Source organism: Rhinolophus sinicus, chromosome 6 (assembly GCF_057876585.1).
Source record: "Rhinolophus sinicus isolate RSI-liver-muscle chromosome 6, RSI-T2T, whole genome shotgun sequence".
In the NCBI taxonomy this organism is placed as follows: domain Eukaryota; kingdom Metazoa; phylum Chordata; class Mammalia; order Chiroptera; family Rhinolophidae; genus Rhinolophus; species Rhinolophus sinicus.
This window is the reverse complement of record NC_142506.1, coordinates 37,048,072-37,057,396: the sequence shown is the minus strand read 5'-3', so window position 1 is coordinate 37,057,396 and position 9,325 is coordinate 37,048,072. Positions and strand designations below refer to the sequence as shown.

General features: G+C 39.7%; 1 pseudogene; it reads right to left on the bottom strand.

The window, feature by feature from the left end:
- Positions 1-5,722: 5,722 nt before the first annotated feature.
- LOC109435436 (succinate dehydrogenase [ubiquinone] iron-sulfur subunit, mitochondrial pseudogene) lies at positions 5,723-6,618 on the bottom strand (annotated as a pseudogene).
- Between the last annotated feature and the right edge of the window lie 2,707 nt (positions 6,619-9,325).

Below are 9,325 nucleotides of genomic sequence, written 5' to 3'. Positions count from 1 at the left end.
CAAGTCTAGTACCCACCGGGCACTATACATAGTTATTACCATATGATTTACTATATTCCCTGTGCTTTGTATCCCCATGACTATTTTGTAACTTCTTAATCTTGTACTTCAGACATAATTTATACTTCTTAATCTCTTCACCTTTCGCACAGTGTCCCTCAACCCCCTACCATCTATTACCCCAATAAATCTAGTACCCATCTGACACCATAAATAGTTATTACAATATTATTGACTATATTCCTTATGCTATACCCTGCATCTCCATGACTACTTTATAACAACCAATTTGTACCTCTTAAGCACTTCACCTCTTTTCACCCATTCCCAACCCCCGTCCCATGTGGCAACCATCAAACAAAAATGTTTTCTGTATCTATGAGTTTGTTTCTGTTTTATTTGTTTTGTTCTTTAGATATATAAGCAAAATCACATTGCATCTGTCTTTCTCTGTCTAACACTCCACTCAGCACAATACCCTCCAGGTCCATCCATGCCATCACAGATGACAAGAACCCATTCCCTTCCCTGCTGAGCAATATTCCATTGTATATATGTACCACCTCCTCTTTATCCATTCATCCATCGATGGACACCCAGGCTGCCTCCACATCTTGGCTATTGTAAATAATGCTGCAATGAATATATGGATGCACACATCCCTTCGAAGTAGCATTTTGGATTTCATCAGATAGATACCCAGAAGTGGAATTACTGAGTCCCTCTTTGTGTCTTACTATAGCTTTTGTTTTAAAGTATATTTTGTCTGGTATTAGTATTGCTACTCCAGCTTTTTTTCGTTTTTGTGTTTGTTTGTTTCATTTTCATTTTCATGCAAAAAAATTTTTCATCACTTTTTTCATCCCTGTGTGCGTCTTTAAATCTGAATTGGGCCTCTTGTAAGTAGCATATGTAAGGGTTTTATTTGTTATCCATTCAGACCTCCTATGTCTTTTGATTGGAGCATTTAATCCATTTATATTGAAAGTAATTGTTGGGCCGGCCCAGTGGCTCAGGCGGTTAAAGCTCCATGCTCCTAACTCCAAAGGCTGCCAGTTTGATTCCCACATGGGCCAGTAACTGACTCTCAACCCTAAGGTTGCCAGTTCGATTCCTCGATTCCCGCAAGGGATGGTGGGCTGCACCGCCTACAACTAGCAACAGCAACAGAACTTGGAGCTGAGCTGCGCCCTCCACAACTAAGACTGAAAGGACAACAACTTGAAGCTGAACGGCACCCTCCACAACTAAGATTGAAAGGACAACAACTGGACTTGGAAAAAAGTCCTGGGAGTACACACTGTTCCCCAATAAAGTCCTGTTCCCCTTCCCCAATAAAATCTTAAAAAAAAAAAAAAAAAAAAAAGAAAGTAATTGTTGATAGATACATAGCTACTTCCATTTTATTATTCATAATTTTGCTTTTTTTTTTCATCTTAAAAAAGTCCGTCTAACACCCCTTGTAATACTAATTTGGTGGTGATGAACTTCTTTGCTTGTTATTGTCTGGGAAGCTCTTTATGTCTCCTTTGATTCTAAAAGCTTTGCTAGGTAGAGTAATCTTTGTTGTAGGTCCTTGCTTTTCATCATGTTGAAATTTCGTGCCAATCCCTTCTGGCCTGCAAAGTTTCTGTTGAGAAGTCAGCTGACAATCTTATGGGAGCTCCCTTATAAGTTACGAGTTGCCTTTCTCTTGCTGCTTTTAGGATTCTCTCCGTCTTTCACCTTTTCCATTTTAATTATAATATGTCTTGGTGTCGGCCTAATTGGGTTCATTCCATTTGGGACTCTCTGCACTTCCTGGGCTTGTATGTCTATTTCCTTTGCCATGTTGGAAAATTTTCAGGCATTATTTCTTCAAATAGGTTCTCCATCCCTTGCTTTCTCTCTTCTCTTTCTGCTACCCCTATATTGCAAATGTTGTTACACTTGGTGTTGTCCCAAATGCCCCTTAAACTGCCCTCATTTTATTGGATTCTTTCTTCCTTTTGTTGCTCTCATTGGGTGTTTTCTGCTACCTTATCTTCTAAAACACTGATTCAATTCTCTGCTTCATCTAGTCTGCTAGTGATTCCTTCTAGTGCATTATTCATTTCAGTTATTATAGTCTTCACTTCAGACAGGTTCATTTTTATGGTTTCTATGTCCTTTATGATGCTTACTATCTCTTTGTTGAAATTCTCACAAAGTTCCTTGAGCATCCTTGTAACCATTGTTTTGAACACTGTCTCTGGTAGATTGCTTGCCTCCATTTTGTTTACTTATTTTTCTGTAGTTTTTTACTATCCTTTCATTTGAGACATATTTCTTTTTTTCCTCATTTGGCTGCCTCCTGTGTTTGTTTCTATGTATTAGGTAGATCTACTATGTCTCCCAGAATTGGCCAGGTGGCCTTATGTAGTAAGTGCCCTGTGGGGCCCTGGTGCTATCTCCCTGGTCACCTGCTCTGGGTGCTCCAGAAGTGTCTCTTGTGTGTGTTGTGTGTGTTCTCCTGTTATAGTTGAGCCTTGATTGCTATTGGCACAATAGAGGGTGGGATTAACCCCCAGGCTGATTGGCTGTGAGGTTTGGCCACATCCACAACTTATGGGCTGATGTGCAAGGGGGCTTACTCCACTGAGTGGGATTCACCGAAGTGGGCTCTGGTGCCTGTTGAGACCACCCTTTTTGTGAGCCACTCATGGAGCTAATTGGTCGGTGTTCTACTGTGGTCTGAAGATGACCTCCAAGTATGCTGGTTTTGGGGCCTCTTTAGGAGGGGCTCTGGTGTAGGCCCAGATTACCCACTGCCTGTGACCAGCTAGGGATTAGCTGGTAGGAGTTACAAAGCCATCTGCAGTTGTTCACTGCCTGTGCTAAACCTGGAGACATTTGGGAAAGGCCACACTGCGAACCAAGGACTGCTGCCACCAGTACCACACCTGGGGTAGCTCTGAAGAAAGCCAGAACACCCCAAGGCCTACTGTCACCTGCCAGCTCCCTTAAGATTCAGCTGGTGAAAGAGTCTCATGTGGTATGCAAGGGTCTTAAGGAGTCAATAGAGTGGGAAGAGTTATGGTCACCAGGTTAACATAGACTCTGGGTCAGTGCCAGTACTGAGCCTGGAGCAACTCAGCAAAAGTCTCAGAGCACACCCAGGCCAGTTGCCAACTGCCTGGGGTCTGGGCAGTCCAGTAGTTTTCCAATAAAGAGTACAATTTGGGCAGGGCTGGCTGCTCTCGAGAAAGTGCCCCTGGTGTGGCAGAGTTGGGTGGGGCAGGGTCTCAGTGAGTCAGCAGGGCAGAGCAGTGGATCTCACCAGACCAATCAGATATAGATTTGGTGGTAAGCAGAGAGGGAGGGCTCAACACATTAAAGATGGCATCTGCATGCAGCCTGCACAGGAGGACCCCACACAGGGAAATTGGCTACTGAACTTCAGCCCTGGCCTCAAAGCCATACACCTCAGTCTGTATGCCTCCCTGTATGCCTCCGGCGACCCCTCAATCACCGTCCCCCTGCCAGAGCCCAAGGTGAGTGCCTGGGAGCGAGTGAGTCTGTGTGTGGGCCCTTTACATTCACATGAAGCCCCATCCTGTCCATCCCCACTGCCTTCCCTGAGCTGAGTTCCTCAGCATTTGTCTACTGTACTGCAATAGCCTTCTGACTGGTCTTGCTCTGCACAAATCCATCCTCCAGAGTGACAAATACAGATTTGGCCAATTCTTTCACTAGCTTCAGAATTTGAGAGAGAACATTTAGAATCTACTTGAGGGTTTGGAATCCTCGAGTATTTTGGTTTGTTTTGATTTTGGTCCCCAAATTATAAATGCTTTCTTCTGCTTTCATGCTTCTAATCATTCTCTTTTCTTCTTGTTTGAAATACCCTTGTCCCTTCTTTGCTAGCTAGCTTTCTATTCACCTTTCAGTACTTGGGGACATTTCCCTGACCACCACACTCAATACAAGCAAGAGGCTGCTATATGCTCTTACTGAATGTACTTTATTACATCACTTATTCTTATATTGCAATTACCCTTCCGTTTAGAAAGTATAAAACCCTTGATAGAAGGAACTATACCATTTTCATGGTTGTATCTCCTTGCCTAATAGAGCCAGGGTACAATAAATGCTCTCTTTATGCATTTGTTGAATGAGTGAATAAATGACGACTGAGAAGGTTGGTTGAGCCTTCACAGAAAAGGGGTTTGAATTAAATTGTTTCTGAAGGATAGATAAGAATGAGATGGCTAGAGAAGAGAGGAGAGAGTTCCCGGTTGGTATATCAATTTGAACCAAGGCAGAATGAACAGTATGATCAGTGAGTAGATGAATTTGAGTGTAGAAGCTAAAGATAAGATGGGAGGGTCAACTGAAGTTCTATGGAGAACAGTCTTGAGTTCCATATTGGAATTTATCTTGTAAGCTGAGAGTGAATGGAGGAATTGATGTTGAGCATTGGCCTTTTGAAAAGAGTATATAATAATATAAAAGATGTGTCAGGAAGACTTCTTCCTGTGGTGTTTACAATTAATTGAAATAAAGGGAGCTTAGAAGCAAAGAGGTCATTAAGAAAGTTATTTTAAAAATTCATGTGAGGGAATTTGGATTGCTGGCAGTGGATAGGGAAAGGAAAAGAATGAGAAGAGACATTAAAAAGAAAGTATAAAATTTTGCTAAAATAATGGTCTCTAATGACTACCATACATGCATATAACTCAGTGTTTACTGATTGTTCAATACTCTAAAATCCTGATTGGTACCAATGACAGAAATAAAGACGGGACAAGATGAGGTAATAAATTAATCTGCTTTATAAAGTTTATTATTGTTATTATTTAAATTTAAAAAGCTATATTGAAAATTAAACGCTAAGGTTTTGCATTTTGAACTCCATGGCCCAATTGCAATATCTACTGCCACCTGCTGGCAGAGAGAGAGTGACTATAGTCTCTAAACTGGAAAACCTACAAATTTACAACACTGTTAATACAGTCATCTAAGTGTCAAGCATCTGGATGGTAATAGAGGTTTCTATTCATTATGTAATCTAATTGCTGTATAACTACCAGATCAAGGGGCCCTATGGACTTGCTATTGTCTGACCAAACTTGATACCTTATCCCATTTTAATTCCACTATTAGTGAGAAATTTTAGAATTTCCTTAGGTTAACAGTTTCCGCACTTCTAAGATTAAAACAGCAAAACTTTGCTAGGTGCTTTGACAAGGATGTTGTAAAAAAAGAATGGAGGGGCCAGCCTGGTGGCTCAGGCGGTTGGAGCTCCGTGCTCCTAACACCGAAGGCTGCCGGTTCGATTCCCACATGGACCAGTGTCAGATGGCTCAATTGGTTGGAGCTCGGGCTCTCAACCACAAAGTTGCTGGTTTGACTCCTCAACTCCGGCAAGGGATGGTGGGCTGCGCCCCCTGCAACTAACAACAGCAACTGGACCTGGAGCTGAGCTGCACCCACCACAATTAAGATTGAAAATAACAACACCTTGACTTGGAAAAAGTCCTGGAAGTACACACTATTCCCAAATAAAGCCCTGTTCCCCTCCCCCCCAAAAATTTTTTTTTTAAAAAGAATGGAGTAAAAAGACATGTTAAAAAGTAAGAATACTTTTGTTTGTACCAGGCATCTGGTTTGTTCTACAAATTAATTCTTTTTGTTAATAAAGTGGAATAACATTTACTGATTTCTTAAAATTTTTATTATACATGCTGTATTCATGAAAAGTCAAGACCATTGACGGAATGCAAATTAGATATACATTGTGTTCAGCTGAGCTGGTTACAAGTCATGTTTAGCTGTGAAGCTGAAGCTTTCTTCTCCTTGTAGTTTGCAATTATTTTCCTGATTTCAGCAATAGCTTCCCCTGGATTCAACACCTAGGGACAGGTCCCAGTGCAGTTCATGACAATGTGGCAGCAATACAGAGAAAACGGGTCCTGCAGCTTGGCCAGGTGTTCCTCCATCAAGTCATTTCGAGTCGATCATCCAGCAATAGGCCTGCATACGAAGTAGAAGTCCTAAATATTTGTCTCCATTCCACCAGTAGCTAGGGCAGCTGGTGCTGCAGCAGGCACAGAGAACGAATGCACTCAGAGAGCCCATCAAATTTCTCCTGATCTTCTATGGACTGCAGAAACTGCTGTTCGCCTTCCTGGGATTCATCCTTCTTCAAATAAGGCTCAAGGGATTTGTACTGAACACAGAAGTTGTTCAAATCAGGAACAAGATCCTTTATCACATATACATGTGGAAGAGAGCGTAGATTTTTGAGACTTTGTTGAGTTTGGTGTCAATCCCTTGGGAGCAAGCTAGAGTGTTGCCTCCATTGATGCTCATTGCATGAGTCGCAGATACCTTCTCAGTATGATCTTCCGAAGGTCTAGGTAGAATCAATTTCATTCTTAAAGTCTCCAACATGATAGGACCACATTTGAAAAATCAATTTTATAAGTTTGTATATAAGGTTTATCTCCAGTCTTGTCTGGGCCCCATTGGTAGATAGCAAATTTCTTGATTTGGGGGGCTGTGGTTGCAGCTGTCTGGGCCTCTTGGCAGGCAGGCTCCACTAAGCTCTGTGACCAGGAAGTAGCACCTCAAGGAGACTCCAACCACTGCCGCCATCTTGGCTCCTGACCTACAATTTTTTTAAATTTTGATTCAATACCATTAAATTTTTATTTTTGTCATGTTGTGGTAACATGGTTTGAAATCTAGTAGAGTGATCCTATATTTAAATGAATATTGATATATTACTATTGGTAATACTGGGTCTATATGCATATCCTTAAAATATTCATGCCCTTTTACCCAATACTTTTCATTTTGGAAATTAATCCTAAGGAAGTAATCACAAAATGGTGAAACAGCTTTATTTACAGACATGTATCACATAATTTATAATAACAAAATATTGGAAATAATGTCCAATAAAATAGTAATTATAAACAATGCAATATTTTACAGCCATCAAAATGGTATTCATGAATAACTTAGAATTACATGAAAATGTATATTTTATTTGGAAAAATGCATATATGCTTATAGAGACCTGGCCCACAGTAATATAAGCTAGCAGGCAGTCAAGGTCTCCTGGCTCCTTGGGATGCTGCGTACAGGAGAGCAGGCCAGCAGGGCTTTCCAGATGTTTTTTTCTCACAGAATGTGCTTTGTTTGCTGTACCTATGTAACCTTGCTTCTTCTCTGCCTCCATGTGGAGTGCTCCCCTTTCAACGGCTGCCACCAGAGACTCTCCCCGCTCAGTTAAGTCTAAATAAACCTATGTCATGCACCCAGCCACCTGGTGTGTTCTTTGAGCTTGTGGTTTCTCAGGCACAAATCTTGGAACAACTCGGACTCAGTCTGAACAATAGTATGATTGCAACTATATAAAGCTAAATAAAAATTTAATATCCCATGCATGTCAAAAGCATAGAAAGAAATATACCAAGGGTCAGACTGTTTGATTATGGATATCATTTTGTTTTTTAATATTCTAATCCATCCTTCTCCATAGTTAATTACTAAAATTCCATATGATGCCTAACAAATATTATATATTCAATAAGTATTTATTCCTTTCTTTTACCTAACCACCCATGGGTAGAGGGATATTTTCATTCTTTATATTTTTATTATATTTTATTTTATATTTTTATTCTTACTAATTTATGGAACATTTTTATCTTTTCCCTATTTGATATTCCCAAGTGAGATCATGTGCTTTGAATCTGTGTCAGAATATTAGCTATAACTACATGGAGAAACAAATAGATGTGGTTGGCTGGCTGCTTCAGGAAGGACTCATGGTGAGGGTGCAGCGTCTTAGCATGATCATGGTTGAGGTACTAGATCTAGAACTAGTATTTGGGCTTCAACCTCACAGAATTAGAAACTCTGGTTAACTGGTTTCCTCAGAAGTAATCAGAATAGAGTCATTTTAATCACACTCAAAAATGACTACGTATAAACTAGATTTTGATGTTTTAATTTTCATTGAAAAACCAGAATATGTGTTAACTCATCATTATAGACCTATACAATCAGAGATGTGGGGTAATGAATGGACTCAGGAAACTCCAAATCCCAGTCTTTATAATCAGTCTCTGCATGTCCTCGTCCTCTATTGGGTTATATCTAATAAGGGGGATGATAACTATAAAACAAACAGATAGTTGCATCTTCTTCAATGCTGAGAACCCTGATTTGTTTAGGATAAACATGCCTCATTTTCTTTCCTGAAATCCTGCATTTCAGGAAAGCAGTCCTCAGTCTTAACTAGAGGGAGTGAGTCTTGTTTGGTCTAATTTCTTTTCATGGCTATTACATTCTCCTTGCCAGTGATTGGTTTAGGGAGAAGCATAAGATTCAACTTAGGTCAGTGAGGCATGTGGAGAAATTGGCTGAGTAGGCTTCCAGAAAAGATTTCTTAGCTCTTCAAGCTAAAACTTTAAAACTTTAAATAAAAAAAATAAAAAATAAAAAACAGGAGAAAATCCTCATGATATTGGATTTCGCAATGATTTCTTAGATAGAACACCAAAGCACAGGCAACAAAATAAAAAATAGATAAATTGGACTTCATTAAAATTTATAACCTCTGTGCATCAATATACCTGATAAATGGTTAATGTCCAGAATGTATAAAAAACTTCTATGACAACCAAAAACACAATTTAAAAAATGGGCAAAGGACTTGAATAGACATTTCTCCAAAGAAGATATGGCCATTAAGGATATGAAAAGATGATCACTAATCATTAGAGAAATGCAAATTAAAACAAGGATTCAATATCACCTCACACCCGTTAGGATAGCTAATGTTAAAAAAGAAAGAAGTATTGGTGAGGATATAGGAAAACTGGAAAATTTGTGTACTGTTGGTGAGAATGAAAACGGTGCAGGCACTATTGAAAACAGTATGGTAGTGCCTCAAAACATTAAATATAAAATTACTACACAATCTAGCAATTCCACTCCCAAAAGAATTGAAAGTAGGGACTCGAACATATACAAGGTATGATAAAAAATATGGTGAATGTTTAAATAAAAAAATTATTACATTAAAAATCACATTGCCATTAATCCCCCTCAAAATACTCCCTCTTGCTTCAAACACATGTATTCCATTGTTCTTGCCACTTTCTGAAGCAGTCCTGAAAGTTCTCTTTACGAATGTTTAAGAAACAATGTGCGTAGAAAATGGCCTGAGAAATGGGCAAACGGTTTCATCCTCCATATAACAATGCTCTGTGTCACACATCGCTTCTGGTATATGGCAATTTCTGTCAAATAAAAACATTACAGTGTGTCCTCATCCACCTTTGTCACC